The sequence below is a fragment of the Symphalangus syndactylus genome, chromosome 14 (assembly GCF_028878055.3).
Source record: "Symphalangus syndactylus isolate Jambi chromosome 14, NHGRI_mSymSyn1-v2.1_pri, whole genome shotgun sequence".
Classification (NCBI taxonomy): Eukaryota; Metazoa; Chordata; class Mammalia; order Primates; family Hylobatidae; genus Symphalangus; species Symphalangus syndactylus.
Genome location: NC_072436.2, coordinates 39,534,513 through 39,553,522, shown reverse-complemented (window position 1 = coordinate 39,553,522; position 19,010 = coordinate 39,534,513). Strand labels below are relative to the sequence as shown.

The 19,010-nt window shown below is 42.7% G+C and overlaps 2 long non-coding RNA genes across 2 annotated transcripts in view; one reads left to right on the top strand and one right to left on the bottom strand.

Moving 5' to 3' along the window:
- Positions 1–18,158, top strand: part of LOC129461905 (uncharacterized) — a 266,171-nt gene extending 248,013 nt beyond the window's left edge. Inside the window, exons 4-5 of the long non-coding RNA XR_008650719.2 lie at positions 3,614–3,707; positions 18,048–18,158. This is a non-coding gene — a long non-coding RNA (uncharacterized lncRNA). The remainder of the gene's footprint in view (positions 1–3,613; positions 3,708–18,047) is intronic.
- LOC134732350 (uncharacterized) lies at positions 11,081–18,040 on the bottom strand. Its single transcript, XR_010115405.1, has 3 exons — positions 17,567–18,040; positions 13,746–14,033; positions 11,081–11,380 (listed from the first exon to the last, which is right to left on the bottom strand). It is a non-coding gene; the product is annotated as an uncharacterized lncRNA (long non-coding RNA).
- Positions 18,159–19,010: the final 852 nt, after the last annotated feature.

The window sequence follows — 19,010 nt, the reverse complement described above, 5'->3', positions numbered from 1 at the left end:
TGGTGATGGTGGCAGTGGTGATGGTGGTGGTGGTGGTGATGGTGATAGTGGTGATGGTGGTGGTGGTGGTGATGGTGGTGGTGGTGGTGATGGTGATGGTGATGGTGGTGGTGGTGGCAGTGATGATGGTCGTGGTGGTGATGGTGGTGATGATAGTGGTGGTGGTGGTGGTGATGGTGATGGTGGTGGTGGCAGTGATGGTGGTGGTGATGATGGTGATAATGGTGATGGTGATCATGGTGGTGATGGTGATGGTGGTGGTGGTGGCAGTGATGGTGGTGTTGGTGGTGGCAGTGATCGTGGTGGTGGTGGTAGTGGTGGTGATGGTGGTGGTGGCAGTGATGGTGATGGTGGTGGTGGTGGTGATGAGGTGATGATGATCGCAGTGGTGGTGGTGATGGTAATAGTGGCGGTGGTGTCTCAAGGGAGATTGTATAAAACTCCTATAGGGTAGAACCTACTCTGAAAGAACTGACCTCAATTAAGCTTGATTTGAGTAAAAGCCAAGGCTAGACACCTAAGCTTCAGAGGGACAGAGAAGCTACTCTAAGTAAGAGAGGATAGGGAGTTGATTTTCCTGGGTGAGGATGGAGATTCTAGTGGGAAGAGGGTCAGAAATGAGGCCTCAAAAGACAAAGAACTTTGGGAAAAAAGAAAAATTATTACTTGGGGAATTAATTTTTTTCTTTGGAATGTGCGATGTTAACCCCTTTCATGGCCTCTTTACATTATCTTCTGTAAAGTCTGTGCTTCTCACTAATGGTTTTGGAAAAGTGTACCTTTTTGGTTATCTTCAAGAGGGATTGAGTTCTGTGTTGAGTTTGGCATGTGATAAAAACAGACTGACCCCATGCATGTAGGATGCAGAAGAAAAGGCGCAGCTGATACCCAGTATGTATTATTATTACTGTGACACAGTGAATCTAAAAGAGGGGTCAGTGGATGAGGGACAGGAGATGCAGCTAAGAGCTAAGAGTGTGGTTAGCGAGATAGTGAAAGAGCTGTGACTCAACCCTAAAGGGAATTGTATCAGGGAGGAGAAAGATGGTTTAAACCTCCAAGGAAGCCAGAGGATTACAGACAAGTTAAGCCAGTGTTGAGTGATGGTGTTGAGGGTCTTGAGCAAAACAGCAGGAGACAGTACACTACACCCTAATGGTGGAGGTTGGTGTTTGTGCCTGAGAACCTTGCTCTTGAGTCAGGAGTGTATGACCTTGGACTTGGGTTAGGACTAGGACTTGTGTTAGGAGATGGGTTAGTGTGCAGTTTGCACTTCTTTTGTGTGTGTGAGTGATGGTCTGGGAGAGAGACCAAATTTCTTAGGCTGTAGCAGCAGGAATATTCCTTGTGCTCTAATGACATAAGGTAACTTGATTCTCATGTCTGAGTATCAGTTAGAGAAAAATAGATTAGGAAAGGGAATTCAGAGGTAGCAAAAGCTGGCAAGGCTTGTTCAGTCAAGCTTGCAGTTCAGTACAAAAAGGATTTATTTGAATGCCTACTGTGTGCTTAGCACTATACCTTTGTCTCCAAATTAGAAACATAAGACTGCTTTCATCTAATTAGCAAACATGTTATAAGTGCCTATTGCACGTTAGGTTCCACACACCAAAAATTGTCCCGGATGCCTGGAATGTGACTTCTTCTTCCCTTTACCTCCTTGCAACTGCCCTCAATATTAAAGCCTATTTATAATTCATTCAACATTAATTTTACTGAAAAAGCATTTGGTTTAGCCAAAACAAACATCAAACTCCATATACTTTTTTCAGTCTGAGAGTAGAAAATCAAAACTGACCTTGTGTTATGATTTACTGTATCTCCCCATCCTGGCCCCACAGGCCCATAAAGAAGAGAATCTGGTGGCTGTTTTTTCTCAACAGTACCATGACTTCATAATCTGAACTACATCCAATAATACTGATAGGATGGTTTTAAATTATATTGCCTTTCATTTTGTTTTATCAAGGAGGCTACGAAGTCCCTGCTAGTGTTGTCTTTCCACTTTGGGAAGTGAAGCCTGTGTTCTTTGTTAATAGGCTTTCCCTTTTTGCTAGTGCCATGGATGCAGTTTTCACCTTTTAAGCTCATTTAAGTGTCAGCACTTCTCTACCTGCCTTTTCCTGAACAGAGTATTTTTGCACTTTTCAAGAGTTAAATTGAGGGGTGCAGTGGCTCACACCTGTAATCCCAGCACTTTGGGAGGCCAATGTGGGTGGATTACCTGAGCCCAGGAGTTCAAGATCAGCCTGGCCAACATGGCGAAACCAGTCTCTACTAAAATATATATGTATACAAAAATTAGCCAAGCACAGTGGTGCACGCCTATGGTCCTGGCTGCTTGGAAGGCTGAGGCCAGAGGATCAGTTGAGCCCAGGAGGCAGAGGTTGCAGTGAGCCGGGATCACACCACTGCACTCCAGCCTGGGTAACAGAGCTAGACCCTGTCTCAAAACAAAACAATAACTAACAAACAAACAAAAAACTTAAAAAAATAGTTAAATTAGGACTAAAATTTCAGATGCTTTTAGTGCTGCACAATCATCTATGAACAGGGTCTCTTTTAGATTAACATTGTATCCGCATGTATTAATGTGCTGTATTAGGTGGGCCCACTTAAATCTCTTTTGTCCCCCAGTTGGTGTTTTCTGCTTCCATTGATACAAAATGGCTCTCCCAGGAAAGGGACACCCTCAAAGCTCAGCTTCTCACAGGGGCCTCTGCCTCTCTCGGGGGAGCTTGGAGAATCGGGGAATTGGCCCTCATGGGACAGAGTGGAAAGAGGGTCTATCTTGTGCTGAAAACAGACACTTATATGACTATATGGGGAATGGGTGCTATACAACATGCCTAACTCTTGGATTGACTTTTCTAGAACCAAGGAGTAGAGGTGGGGCACCAACCCTATTCCAGCTGGGGCTCCAAATTCCTGTCTGTAGGATGGCCTCTGCCCGAGGTCAGAAAGGAGGAGCACCGTGAGGTTCAGGACCGTCTTCTGCACACTGGCTACCAGGACCAAGAGGCTATTCTATGCTCTGTCCATCCTCATTGTTTAACCAGAAAGGGTATTCCCAAGCCTACAGCAGGGGCTGACAGCACCTACAGCGTTAGAAAGAGATGGGGTCCATGAAGGTCCCAAGTCCAGGGACTGAAAACAATCCCATGGCCCCAGAAACAAAATTACAGCTCAAGTCACCATGTTCACAATTCTAACGTCAACACAAACCTCCCTCAATCGCCTTGCTGTAAAATAGGTGAATAGGTGTAGTTGGAGATTCAGTGGCCAAGCCTGGGTCCCAGGTAAGGTGACTAACCATCCCAGTTTTCCTGAACAGAGAAATTTCCCAGGAAACTTTGGGTTTTAAAGCCAGGAAAGTCCCAGGTAAGAAAGGCTGAGTTGATCAATCTGTCAGGGAACTGATTCATTCAATTCTGGATAATTGAAGAAAGTCCACATCCTCACCAGGAACATTCTACTGAATGATAATTAGTTCCTTCTAGTTTTGCCTGTTTCTCTTCCAGTACCTAGGTCCATGGGATCACCACCTTATCAACTCTCCCCACACCCAGGCCCTGGTTGGTCCCTACATTGACCTCCACCCTTTCCTCCACAGGCAGGCCAGAAAGGAGACCCAGGGAGGACAGCCCATGTCTTCGGCTACACTGGTGAAGGCATCATGCCTGCTCCACACCACATTTTTATTCAAGGTATGGTATTTGCAAACAAAAGTGAAGTCCCACAAATGCGGGACTCCACCTGACTCTCAGAAAATAAATCACAAATGTATTTTAAAAGTTACATTTGAGATTAGCAAACTGGAATCAAATGACTGATACTTTATCCAGAAAGCAACAGACACTCTTTTTACAGTTGTGCTTCCTTGTTAAAGCATCTTGCCTCCCAGAGGTATAATGCGTTCCCCAGGAGCAAACACTGAAGTGCACTAGAGTAATACCTTTCAAGTGCGGTGGGTGTGGTTCCAGCAGGATTCTAATTATGGCAGAAAAACAGCAACTATGACCACCAAACCAACAAAAATGGTGTGAAACGCAATTTCTTAATTTCAGTCTCAAACTGTGCCTGGGCCAAGGTATGTGAAAGCCCAACGTCCATGTGGATTCAAATCCTGATTCACTCAGGCATGGTACTTAATGTTCTAAGCCTCAGTTTCCTCATCTGTAAAATGGCATTCCTGTCTCACACAGGCAGTTAGCCGAGGCCTGATATGCAGAAAGTGCTCAGCTGCTGTGACTCTTCACCCTTCCTGTGAGATGCCTTCTTTAATCCCACAGATGTGTACCATATGATGGCCAAGGCAGCTTCATCAGTCATGGCATCTCAAGGGAGCTGGAGCAGATGAGGAGGAGATGGAGGTCCCAGGAAGGGCTGTGATCTGCCTGGGGTCCCACAATGGGAAAGAGGCATGAGCTCTCCAGACTCCCTGTCCAGTGCTCTTTCCAACAACTGGCTGTCAGTCTCCTATAGGACAAGAAAAAACAGTCAAAAAGGAAATCGAAGGGATTTTTGTTTTTATCCCTGTTCTTTTGTTGGTTCTATCTGTTCTGTTTTGGGTATTTTGTTTGTTTTTATTTGTGTACTTTTTTTTTTTAATGGAGCTTCCATCATGTAGGAGTAGGGTGTAGAAATCTGAGTTGATGGCTCCCTGGTATAAGACCACAGCCTTCATTTTGGTGAGTAACAGCATAATTTCTGCTTTGAGTCCCATTTTCTTGCAGTGGAAGCTTAATCTCAGAGTATCAAAATCATTGCATCTGAGCGTGGGCCTGCCCACATCACGGGAGGAGGAGAAGGATGAGTAGATGATGTCTCATGGAGCGGACCTGCCAGGATCCCTCATCCCTGGCCTTCAGCTTTCTCATCTGCCCTCAACCACAGAACCCTGGGAGAAGGCTCCCTCAGTGGCTCCTGTGCCCTCGCAGGCCCTGTGAACATATATACTTCCCGGTGGGAAGAGCAAGGGAGCCTCTGGTGGAAAGCAGCCCGAGGGTCCAAGAACCACACAGCCCCGGAGTAGGGCCCCCAGGGAAGGAGAAGACCAAGGTCATGCTTTTGAACCTGGATGCCAGAAGAGAACAGCTGTGGGGAAAAGCACGCCTGGAACCAAGAAAAACATGTTTACCAGGGGCCATTCCTCACACCAGCTGCAGGCAGGGTCAGGAAAGCCACAGGCTGCACTGTAGTTGCGACCTTGCATGCGGATGCAAGGCTCAGAAGGTTCCTCAAAGATCCTAACATGTTCCCAGAGTCAGGCTGAGTCCATTCAAACATCCACTCACCCTGGCCACGCTCACTACACCTGACTTCCCTGTATCATGAGTTAGAGAAATAGTAGAGTCTGGGTGATGCTGGGCAGGTGAGAGGGAATGGGATAGGAAGGGGAGAGAGAGAGAGCAAGAGAGACGGCTGTTTGGGTTTTTGTCTATAACATATATATATACAGTCATCAAGTCCATTATTTAAAACCTCTTTCATGGTTTCAATTTCCTGTGGACCACTTTTCATGCCCATTTTAAGTTCCTTGAAGGCGAGGAGATACATGTGTATCTGCCAGCTTCACTGTGCCTTATATCTTAGGCAATCAATAAATATTAGTAAATCAAAGGATGCCTGATACTCTAAAAATGTCTATTTTTAAGTGATTCGGGCAAAGCACACGCATTGTATTTGCATCTGGGAACCATATTTTTAATTTTAAAAAGTTATTTGTAGGCCGGACACGGTGGCTCACACCTGTGATTCCAGCACTTTGGGAAGCCGAGGTGGGCGGATCACTTCAGGCCAGGAGTTTGAGACCAGCCTGGCCAACATGGCAAAACCCTGTCTCTACTAAAACTACAAAAATTATCCAGGCATGGTGATGCATCCCTGTACTCACAGCTACTCAGGAGGCTGAGGCATGAGAATATCTTGAACTGCTCCTTTTTATTGCTGAGTGATATTCCATTCTATGACGCTCAGTTTGCTTATCGGTTCTCCTGTTGGTGAACATCTGATGTTTCCAGTTCTCCTCTCCGTGAGTCTTCTTGTAAACATAATTTTCATTTCTCTTGGGAAAAACCCTAGGAGTGGTACTGCTGGGTCAAGGACGTAGGTGTTTTTATAGCTTTATAAGAAGTTACCACAACCTTACTAATATTTGGTGATAGTTATTCTTTAAGTTAAAAGTGTAGTGGTATTTCACTGTGGTTTTAATTTTTATCTCCCTGATGAGTAACGATAAGTGTCTCTTCATATCCCTAATGGCTATTTGTGTATTTTTTTGTGAACTGTCTATTCAAACTGTTTCATTCATTTCTGATTGATTATCTTTTTATTATTGAGTTGGAAGGGTTCTTCATAAACCCAGGATTTCAATCTTTTTTCAGATGTTTTGCAAATATTTTCTCCTAATCTATGGCTTGCCTATTTATTTTCTTAATGGTATCACTTATCAGCAGAAGCTTTTAATTTTGACAGGGACACATTTATTCATTTTCTGTTACGTTTATTGCTTTCTGTGGCCTGTTTGTCTATAAACATTTGCCTATCTCCAGGTTATGAAGATATTCTCCTACATTTTCTCTAAAAGTTTTATGATTTTATATTTAGCTCTGCAATAATTTAGAATTAATTTTTGTTTTTGATATGAGAAATAAGTTAAAGTTTTCTTTGTTTGTGCGTTTCCATCTGAACATCCAGTTAATACAGCACCATTTTTTGAAAAGGCTTTTCTTCCTCCACGGATTGATTGCTTTGGCACCTTTGGCAAACAAATGACCATGTAATCATAGGCCTGTTTCCAGCTCTCTTCTCAGATCCACTGATCTATTTGTCAGTCCCTATGCCAGTAACATACAGTCTTGATTATAAAACCAACAATGTCGGTACTATAATGTTTTAAAGTCATGTAGTTTGAGCACTCCAGATTTATTTTCCTAATTCAAGATTGTTATAGATATGCTAGATTCTTTGTATGTCTATATAAATTTTAGAATCAATTTGTAAATTTCTACAACAGATTCCTGCTAGCATTATTACTGGGATTGCAATAACTCTGCAGATCAATTTGTGGAGAACTGACATCTCAACAACATTGAGTCTTCCAATCAGCAAACATGATACTGTGTGTGTGTGTGTGTGTGTGTGTGTCTTCTTTAATTTCTTTCAATAACGGTTTAGTTCTCAACATAGAGATCTTGCCCATCTTTTGTTGTTTATTCATGAGTATTTTATGCTTTTTGAAGACGCTGTAAATAAAATTGTTTTTCTAATTTCATTTCCCAAATTGTTGCTGCTGATATATAAAAGTATAATTGATATTTTAATATTAACCTTGTATCCTGTGACATTGTTCAATTGATGTATTAGTTGTAATAGTTGTTTCTCGCAATTTTTTAGATTTTCCACATAAATAATCACATCGTGTGGAGTAAGTTACAATTCTTCTTTTTAAAATCTTTATGCCTTTATTTTGTTTTTTACTTACATTATTGCAATAGTTAAGACTACCTAAAATAAGTTGGTAAGTGTTCTTGCCTCCTCTGTTTTTGAAAGAGTTTGTGAAATAATGATACTATTATATTTCTTCCTTAAATGTTTTACAGGATTAGTGAGACAATCTTGACCAAACTTTTCTTTGTGGAAGATTTTTTAAAGTAATACATTTTGGCTGGACACAGTGGCTCATGCCCGTATTCCCAGCACTTTGGGAGGCTGAGGTGGGCAGATCTCTTGAGCTCAGGAGTTCGAGATCAGCCTGGCACAACATGATAAAAACCCGTCTCTACAAAAAATGCAAAAATTAGCCGGGCATGGTGGTATGCACCTCCCAGCTACTTGGGAGGCTGAGGTGGGAGAATCACTTGAGCCCAGGAGGTCGAGGCTGCAGTGACTGGAATAACACCTTAGCACTTACGCCTGGGTGACAGAGAAAGACCCTGTCTCAAAACATAAATAAATAAATTCAATTCAATTCAATTTCCTCTCATACTTGAGTTATGGCACATTGTGTTTTTCAAGGAATTTGTCTATTTCATCTAAGTTGTCTATTTGGTTAGCATAATGTTTCTATACTTTTTTTAAATGCTTGTAGCATTTTCAGTGATAGCCCCTCTTTCATTCTGATATTGATCATTTGTGTTCTCTCTCCTTTTCTTGATTAGTCTAGCTAGAGTTGATCTTTTCAGAGAACAGACTTTTGGCTTTGTTAATTTTCTCTGTTCTTTGTTGTTATCTCATTTATTTCTGTATTATATATAGAATTTCTTTCCTTTCTACTTACTTTGGGTTTTCTTTTTTTTCTTTCCTTTTCTTGTATTTTTCCCCTTCCTTCCATTCTCCCTCCTTTCCTCCTTTCCTCTTTCCTTCCTTTCTTACTTTTTTTCTTCTTTCTTTCTTCCCTCATTTTAGACTCTTAAGGTGGAAACTTAGGTTATGGATTTTAGACCTTTGCTCTTTCCAATGTAAGCATGTAAAACTCTAAATTTCCTTCTAAACATTGCTTTAATTAGAGCTCATAAATTTTCATATGTAACATTTTCATTTTCATCTGTTCAAAAGCTTTTCTAATTTTCTTTGTGATTTCTTCTTTAATTCATGGGGTTTTTTTTAATAAGTGAGTTGTTTGACTCTAAACATGTGGAGTCTTCCTAGATATCTTATTGTTACTGATTTCTAACTTAATTCCATTGTGGTCAGAGAAAATGCTCTGTAGGATTTCAATTCTTTCCAACTCATCAAGACTTATTTTATGGATTAACATATGCTTTACCTTGACAAAGCTCCATGTGCACCTGAGAAGAAGGTGCATTTTGCAATGGTTGGGTGTAGTGTTCTATAAATATTAATTAAGTCAAGGTGATGGTGGTATTACATAGATCATCTATATCTGAACTGATTTTAGGCCTAGTTTTTCTATCAACAGTCATTGAGAGATGTTAAAATTTCCAACTATGATTGTGGGATTGTCTACTTCTTTTAATTCTGTCATTTTTGCTTCATATACTTTGAAGCTCTGTTACTAGGCCTATATACATTTATGATTATAATGTCTTCTGATGAATTAATTCTTAATTCTTATCATTATAACATATCCCACTCTATGTCTGGCAATACTCTTATTTTGAATTTAATGTCATCTGATAATAATATAGCCACTTCAACAGTGCTATATTCTTATACTCTTTTCATGGTATTTCTTTTTCTATTTATTTCTTCTTAATATATGTGTTTCTTTCTGTTTAAAATGCATCTCTTATGGAAAGCTTTTTTATCCATTTTGACAATCTTTGTTTTTAATTGGAGTTTTTAGTCCATGAGCATTTAAAGTAATTATTGACACATTTGGATATGTGTCTTTCATTTTACCATTTGTTTTCTGACTACATCCCTTCTGATTTCTGTTCCTTTATTCTTTTTCTGCTTTCTTTTAAACTTATTGTAACATATTTTAGAATTCTTTTTTGATTTACCTATTGGCTTTCTAGCTATACTTCTTTACTTTTTTTTTTTTGAGACAGAGTCTCACTCTGTCACCCAGGCTGGAATGCAATGGCATGATCTCAGCTCGCTGCAACCTCCACCTCCTGGGTTCAAGTGATTCTCCTGTCTCAGCCTCCCAAGTAGCTGGGATTACAGGTGCCCACCACCATGCCTGGCTAATTTTTTGTACTTTAGTAAAGGCAGAATTTCACCATGTTGCCCAGGCTGGTCTCAGACTCCTGAGCTCAGGCAATCTACCCTCCTTGGCCTCCCAAAGTGCTAGGATTACGGGTGTGGGCCACCGCGCCCAGCCACTTCTTTGCTTTTTTTATTGATTGTGTAGAGATTACAATGCATTTCCCTTAGTTTTCACAATCTATTAAAGATTGTGCCACTTGGCCTGGCGTGGTGGCTCACGCTTGTAATCCCAGTACTTTGGGAGGCTGAGGTGGGCAGATCACAAGGTCAGGAGATGGAGGCCATCCTGGCTAACACAGTGAAACCCTGTCTCTACTAAAAAAAAACCAAAAAATTAGCCAGGCGTGGTGGCGGGCACCTGTAGTCCCAGCTACTCAGGAAGCTGAGGCAGGAGAATGGCGTGAACCTGGAAGGCGGAGCTTGCAGTGAACCAAAATCACGCCACCGCACCCCAGCCTGGGCAACAGAGCGAGACTCTGTCTCAAAAAAAAAAAAAAAAAAAAGATTGTGCTACTTAAACCTTGCAGTTATATAAAACCACCCATCCCTAATCACTCTTTATACTGTAATTTTCATATGCATCACATCTAAGTGACAAACCCCATAAGACATAAATTTTGCTTTAAACAATCACATGTATTTTAAATAAATTAAGAGAAAAAGCACCAGTCTTTTCTATTTATCTAAAAATTCACTATTTCCAACAATATCATTTCCCTTCAGGAAATACTAAAGGAATTTCCTTTAGTATTTCTTATAATACAGGTCTACTGGTGATGAATTCTCTTAGCCTTCTGAAATGTCTTTATTTTGCCTTCATTCTTGAAGGATAATTTTGCTATATGTAGAATTCTGGGTTGACAATGTTTGACAATGTTTTTGGCACATTAAAGATGTTGTTTCACTATCTTTTGGCCTCCATTTTTTATCAGAAATCAGCAAATATTGCTTCTTTGTTTCATGTGATGTGCCATTTTTACTTAGCTGATTTCAATCTTTTTTCCCTTATTTATAAATTCAGCAGTATAACTATGATGTCTCTACGTATTACTGTGCTTGGAGTATGATGAGTTTCTTGAATCAAAAGTTTTATACCTTTCATCATATTTGGGAATTTATTTCTGCTCCATTTACTCTCTCCCCTCCTAGAAGTAAGAGCACTAATTACTAGAGTAACTAGAACTCCAATTACTCCTATGTTAGACATTTTAATATTTTTGAACCAGTCCTTGAGACTGTTCAATTTTTTCTCTGCCATTTTTCTCTCTTTTCTTTAGATTGGCTCATTTTCATTTGATCCCTTTTCAAGTTCATGGACTCTTCCCTATGTTGTCTCTATTCTGCTAGGGGATGAATTTTTATTTCAGATATTTCACATTTGAGTCTAGAATTTTTATTTGGTTGCTTTTTATAGTTTGTATTTTTCTGATGAAATTTTACAACTTTTTATTCATTAGGAGCATCTTTCCCTTTACATGACTGAACATAGTTAAAATCCTTACCTGCTAATTCCAACATCTGGGTCATCTGCCATTCTCTTTTTGTAAGTGTTGACTCTTCTCCAGAATCTGCCTGCTTTATTTGCCTCCAAATAGTTGTCCTGTGTGCAAGTGTGTGTGTATGTGTGTGTGTGTGTGTGTGTGTGTGTTGAAACTCTTAAATGTCTCAGCAGTCAAAGGGTGGCTAATCTGATGGTGAGATCCTGAAAAAAGAGAATAAATATTTTCATCCTGCCTTCTTTAACCCATGAAGGTGCAGGAAGAGATCGACTTCATTCTCTATAGAAGGCCTAGCTGGCTCTGTGGCACAATGGACAGTGCATTTTCTATAGGAGGCCTTGTGTACATACACATGTGCACTCACACATGGGGCAGAGCCTATAATCTTTGCTGACAACAGCATGCAGTGTATAAATCTCTGTAGCTCAGACCCAGAACCTGAAAAATTTAGACCTAACATTACTTTGGCCCGGTAAGAATGTTAGCTGGAAATTAGTTTATAGCCCAGGAGCTATTTTTTAAAGATCTGTAGGCTTACTAGCCATGACAATGATGACAATGATGACATTAATGATGAAAATGACATCATCATCACCAATAGCTGCTGCCATCTATTGATCCCATAACATGTGATCATATGTTATCTCTGTCCTCACAACAATCCATTTCACAGATAAAGAAACAGACTCAGTGAGTACGTGATCACTTCTCACAACTAATGGAGCCAGGATTCTGTCCTTATGGCTCCAGAGACCTCTTTTTGTTGCCACTGTACCACAACACTCACCAGGACTGGAGTGCCACCTATTAAACTCATTGCATAATGGATGGCTTGTCCTCAAATGGGCCCAGGTATATGTACATGTATACTTATGTCTATAGGGGAGAGGTGAAATTGATCCACTTTTCTCCACTCTAACTCCAGATCTCAGCTGCCAAGTGGAAACTCCATTCTCACACCATAGCTACAGCACTGGGGGAAAGGGGAGGAAATAACTAAAGAGTAAGGAATTGGGCTTTGAGGTTTGGACGTGACAGGTAGTTTGCACGTAGTTGGAATGCAGTAACATTGGTCCACAAGGTTTGTCAGAAACCCTGATTATTTTGGAAGGTTCCAAAGTTTTGTCCTCTTCAGATATCATGAAAACAGGAAATTCTGTAAACATGGCCACTGACGGGCTAGCTCATTTCTTGGAAAAGGAGTTTCTGGAGAGTTCTCAGCGCATATAAATAGCAGGGCCATAAAGACAAAGGTAACCATTCAAGGAATAGAGAAGTATATTCTCAAAAATTACATGCCAAGCCAGAGCTGTGGTTCAGAAAGGGGGTTTTATGTTGTTTCTGTTGTTGTTTCAGTTTTGGCCTCAGAAAGGATGCGCAGCCCTGCTGTAAACAGCCTCTCAGCACTGGGAAGGGGTGTGCCTACAAGGCTGGTGTAGACATCCAGAGCCTAGCCTAGATAGGAAGGCCCAGGGACCCACAAGGAGGTCTGCTTTGACAGAGAAGCATTTCTTTTTAGAAGAGGGCACCTGGGAGATATTTCCAGAGAGCTTCTTATGACTTGTCATGTAGCTCTTCCCCCATGTTTTCTGCAGCTGGAGGTACCATGTACCTTTGAGGGACCAAGGACCCAAGACTAGAGGTAGACACTAATCCCAGCTGGACACTCTCAATGTTGAGGATATAGATACACAAACCAATGCAGGGAGGCCTCCAGGAGCCACTGGAGAAGAAATCTTCAGATCCTACCAGGCCCATAGCTGTTGCCTTCGTGGGCTCCTGGGTTAATATCCACACATCAGTGGCTCACCCTATGATATCCTCACTGCACGCCACACTCCCGGCCCTGCTCCATGGACAGCCATTATTTCCAGTAATTGCTAATGGGAGCCAGTCTCCAAAGAGTAATGAATCAGAGGTGTTCTTTGGAATGTGTTACACTAGGACTTCGCTGATCCCACAGGCTCCTTTCCAGATGAGCTGACTCTAATCTCTGGGAAGCTGGATCTGGAGGAACAATGGGATGGGATTTGCAGTGACCCTTCCCGCCCTTCTTGAGCAGTTTGTGAACCAGAAGATGTGCCTGGAGAGAAAGCCTCATTTGGGGAAGTGCAGTAGTCAAAGTTCTTTATTTTGAAAATGGAGAACAACCCTCCTCACAATTCTGTCTCCCCTTCCCCATTTCCAACTAGAATATCAGCTCCCCTGAACGTGAGTCAGTCACATTTCAGGGAAAACTGGCTGATGATGAAGAAATCACTAGAGGGCAAACTTTGTCCTTCTAGCTGTAGGTCTCTGAACTGTAGAGCCAGGAGATCCCCCAGTGTAGGGACTGGGCCTTCCTTGCCCATTGAATGCTTTCTATGCATGAAGACTTGGAGCTCTTTACAGATGACAGTAGCCAGTGAGAAAGATAGAAGAGGAAAGACCCAAAATGTGGGTTTGCCACTCTTTGTTGCCAGCACCATGGAGACAGTCACTCTGCTTTCTTTCCACTGCCTCCAACTTCACACTCACACCTACACTCTGGTCCCACAGAGCCCGTTTGGTACTTGCCTGACAGCCCACCTTGAAACTAGATGGTCATGAACCTGTCACCAAGTCATCTGAAGATCTTCCGCTGCAACCTGTGTGGCATCTGCCTCAGGGACCATGGGACATGATTGAAGAATCACTCCAGAGCAGTTGATGAAGGGGTGGGTCTACACTGAAGTTAGGTGCACCAGGGCCTAGGCCAAGGGTGGGCTGGGTCCATCTTGTGTGTGGTGGTCTTCTTCAGAGTAGCAGCTGATTCAGAGGGATTCCATAGAACTGCACAGGCTAGGTCTAGTCAGATATCTTGGACATTTTCTATTTCTAGATTAGAGAATATAGCATACGCTGATTTTAATATAACTGTGTATGTGACTTTTTCAATGAGAAAAATTTTAAGTGATGTTCTAAACGATTTTTGGCATGGAGAGAATAGTCAAATATCTGTTTAACTAGCAACATAGTTACTCGTGCATATTTAAAATACTACATGAGTATGTCCTGGCACAGTGGCTCATGCCTGTAATCCTAGCACTTTGGGAGGCCGAGGCGAGCAGATTGCCTGAGCTCAGTTTGAGACCACTTTGGACAACATGGTGAAACCCTGACTCTACTAAAGTACAAAAATGTAGCCAGGTGTGGTGGTGGGTGCCTGTAGTTCCAGCTACTTGGGAAGCTGAGGTGCAAGAATTGCCTAAATCTGAGAGGCAGAGGTTGCAGTGACCTGAGATTTTGTCACTGCACTCCAGCCTGAGTGACAGAGCAAGACTACGTCTCAAAAAATAAAATAAAATAGGCCCCGTGCCGTGGCTCACGCCTGTAATTCCAGCACTTTGGGCAGCTGAGGCGGGCAGACCACCTGAGGTCAGGAGTTTGAGAGCAGCCTGACCGACATGGTGAAACCCCATCTATACTAAATGCAAAAAATTAGCCAGGTGTGGTGATGCATGCCTGTAGTCCAAGCTGCTTGGGAGGCTGAGGCAGGAGAATGGCTTGAACCTGGGAGGCAGAGGTTGCAAAGAGCCAAGATTGCGCCACTGCACTCCAGCCTGGGTGACAGAGCAAGACTTTGTCTCAAACAATAAAATAAAATAAAATAAAATAATAAAATAAATACTACATGAGTTTGGAAACGTTGCTTTTTCCCACATTACTCACCTTCTTTACAGCATCAGCATCTTTGTCAACACAAGATCTCTTTTTAATTATGTCACAGTTTGTTGATGAATACATCACCTTTGCTTCAGTTAAATCAAGTAGATGCAGTGACTCCAAGTCTGAGGGGTGCTCCCCAGGAAGAGCAACCCCCTACAGCCATTTGCAGAGCATCGGAGTAAGTTTTACCTTCATCCCTTAGATGTGAATTTGTTATCCTCACTGTGACAATTCCTTATCGCATGGCTTTTAGAAGGATTCTCAAAAAGCTAGACTCTCACATTCAACTTTGCAATTGTCTGGCTGGGTGTTACGTTTCTTTGCCTCCTGTTAGAGATCCTATCAGCATCTAAAACTAGCATTGTCTGAGGATGTTGGAGCCAATCATTCTTTCCCAGATAGAACTTTGTGTGTCCAAATAAACGGTTCAAAATCATCAAGCAAATAAATACCCTGGAATAAGAGAAGCCTCGTGAGGATTTGACTCTAAATTGACTTCCTCTGTTCTGCAGTAAGTTAGGAATAAAACCAAACCTTGCCTGAGGTTCAGCTATACTCAAAAGCAATGAGGTGTGGCTCAGGTGTGCGCTGGCAAGGTCACTACGAAGTTCAGCCAGAGCCTTTGCAAGCCTGGGCCTGAGAAGCCAGACCTCTTAGATCCAGAAGAGCCAGTTGAGCTGGGCTGGCCTGCTGCCACTCACACGCAGAGACTCTGCCAGCAGAAGGGACTCTGCTGTCAGAGCTGGAGGGCAGCAGACCACATGGCTGAGGCCCAACCCCAGGTCTCCTGACTCAAAACCTCTTCCCAGGGCTTGTCCTCCTCCCTAAATATATGTGCCCAAAATTGTCACCAGATCTCGGGAAAGCACTGGCTTTGTCTGGGATAAACACCAACTCCACAGCACACCCAGTCATTACCAGATTGGCAGTTGTTGTCTAGGTCTTGTGGCTTCTTGGGGTTTTCTCGGGTGTCTCTCTCCCAAATCTTTCCCCTTTCCTTTGATTATATTCACATAAACATTGAGCTTTGTAGCCCTCAAGCTCTCTCAAGCATAACGCACTTTGTCCCTCTCTGCTTCCCTATGCAATCGCCCCTCCCTCTGCTGTCAGAGGCCCATCCAACTGCTCCAGCCCTGTGGCTCCAGTGTCTCCTCCTCTCTCTTCCCCCTACTCTTTTTCTGGGAAGATCTATCTGAGGGTCTTGAAGGAGGAGACTCGAGGTTGTGCTCTTGGACAAAGAGGTCTGAGTGGATGACATAATTCACTTTACGTCTTAGAAAAATAACCCTGTGGCTCTTGGCTCTCTTGGGCTCTCATTTTGGTTGCCTAAGGGCTCTAGGCAGAAGGCCAGGGAGCCCAGCCCCAGCCTAGAGACTTGCAGGGCTCAGAGAGCTGCAGTGACGAGGTGTCCGCTGTGCCTGCTGCCCCCCTTGCCATGGACTCTACTTGCAGAACTTCACAGCTGAGAGGCTGGCCCCGAGATTCCCCTTCATGCCTCCCAAAGCTTGCAATTGCTTAATTATACACTGCTGCGTACCAATTTCCACTTTCTCTCCCGGTGTGTTTTGACTGATAACTTTGACTTAACCTCCTGATGCCAGAAACTGTGTTAGCTACTGCTCTGGTGGCAGGAAAAGGCCGGTTCCAGGGAAGGCTGAATGTCTATTGTTCTGGACCATTTTGAGAAAAAAAAAAAGAAAAGAGATACCTTGAAGAAAGATGAAGACAAAATATGGAAGGGTGCTGAATTTACAAAAAGCCTAAGGGGAAAAAACTCAAATGTCCATCAGGAGTGGAATGAGTAAACAAATCATGGCGTGTTCACACAATGGAATCCTACCTACCAATAAAAAGGAATGAACTGCAGATGCACACAGAAACATGGGTGAATCCACCAGGCATCATGTTGTATAAAAGAAAGCAGACTCGGCCAGGTGCAGTGGCTCACGCCTGTAATCTCAGCACGTTGGGAGGCCAAGGCAGGTGGATCACTTGAGGTCAGGAGTTCAAGACTAGCCTGGCCAAGATGATGAAGCCCCATCTCTACTAAAAATACAAAAATTAGCTGGGTATGGTGGCACGTGCCTGTAATCCCAGCTGCTTGGGAGGCTGAGGCAGAGAATTGCTTGAACCCAGGAGGTGGAGGTTGCAGTGAGCTGAGGCTGCACCACTGCACTCCAGCCTGGGTGACAGAGTGAGACTCTGTCTCAAAAAAAAAAAAAAAAGCAGACTCAAAAGAAGACATACTACATGGTTCCACTTATATGAAGTTTTAGAACAGGCAGAAATAATCTGTGTGGATAGGATAGTGGTTATTGAAGAGCAAGGGAGAATGTGGATTGGCTGGGGAGGGAAAGAGAGGCGCTTCTGGGAGCGGCCTGTATCTCATTCACAGTGGTAGTCACACCTATGTATGTGTGCAAAAATTCACCCAGCTCTTAATATTTATGCACTTTACTGTATGCATGTGACGTAGTTTGGATGTTGCTCCCTCCAAATCTCATTCTGAAATGTGACCCCCAGTGTTGGAAGTGGGGCCTGTTGGGAGGTGTTTGGGTCATGGAGGCAGACCCCTCAAGAATGGCTTGGTGCCCTCTCCTCAGTAATGAGTGAGTCCTCACTCTATTAGTTCATGCTAGAGCTGGTTGCTTAAGAGAGGCGCACTCCTCCCACCGCTCTTCTTCCTCCTCCTCCTCTCTCACCTCGTGACGTGCCTGCTCTCCCTTTGCCTTCTGCCGTAAGTGGAAGCTTCCTGAGGCTTTACCAGATGCAGATGCTGGTGCCCTGCTTTTTGTACAGCCTGCAGAACCATGAGCCAAATATACATATTTCCTTTATAAATTGCCCACTCTCAGGTATTCCTGTGCAGCAAAACAAAACAGACTAATATGGCATGTTATACCTCAATAAAAACCTTATAAAAATAGATAAAGGCAATGAGGAGTCAGTGGAGGAGGATCCAAGGCTCAGAAAGAGAAGGAGATGTATGAGAAGCTGAGGGAAGCAGAGGAGAGCATTTCAATAACAGAGAGACACGGTGGACCAATGTAGAGAGACTCTTGGATTGGGTAACTGAGAAATTCTGTCCTGACAGAAAAATTTCAACAAGATAGCTCCAACTTGAAGAAAGAGCAAGGTTAAGGGAGATTCTGGAGGCTGATGTTCTTGTTCTTGTTGTTTAAGTCTTGGACGAGCCTGAGGATGACTACAAGTGGAAGAAAAGAAGCCACTGGAGCAGAAGGTGGGGAGGATAAAATTTGGAGCAAGATTCTCAAGGAAGCAACAAGATCCTAAGGCAAGTAACCCTGAGTTTAGTTGGGAAAAGGAGGAGCATTAGCAGACCAGGAGGGAAAGAAAAGGTGGCAAGGATTCTAGCCACTCCGTGTGGAGCATTTCTGAGGTTGCTACCAGCACAGGGGGAGCACATTGCTCCGTGAGAGGGATGTGAGACCTTGAATAGAGGAGTCACTGCTGGGAATGTGAAATTTCTTCAACAAGAGATCAATACTGGAAGTGATAGAGGCCCAGAACTGTAACTGGCTACACACCCGGGAAATCCCATTTTGACCAGTTACTAGCCATGTTTGGGAACCCAAGAATTAATGCAGAGAAGGTGACTGTGTACAGGTGTTCCTCCAGGTTGGGGTTTAACAATGCAGATTTCACAAAAAGTTGACAATTCTTGGAAAGTAAACATGTCTCTCAGAAGGACCCATAATGACAGAAAATGATGGCTTAATATTTGTAACATTAAAGTCCCAAGAGGAGAGGATAATGAGTGAGTAGCTGAAAAATATTTGAAAAAAATATGGCTAAAAATATTTCTGAATTTGGCAAAACACATAAATAAACTTGTAGATTTGAGAAGCTCAGAGAATCCCAAACAGAATAAGCTCAAAGAGATTCTCACTTAGAGACATCATAAGGAAACTACTGAAAACTAGAAACAAAGGAATTATCTTCAAAGCAGCAATGAAAAATGATATTATTTATAAAATTACAATTATTTAAAGGGTTGTAGATTTCTCATCAGAAACCATAGAAACCAGGCCAGGCGCCGTGGCTCACGCTGTAATCCCAGCACTTTGGGAGGCCGAGGCGGGCAGATCACTTGAGGTCAGGAGTTCAAGACCAGCCTGGGCGAAA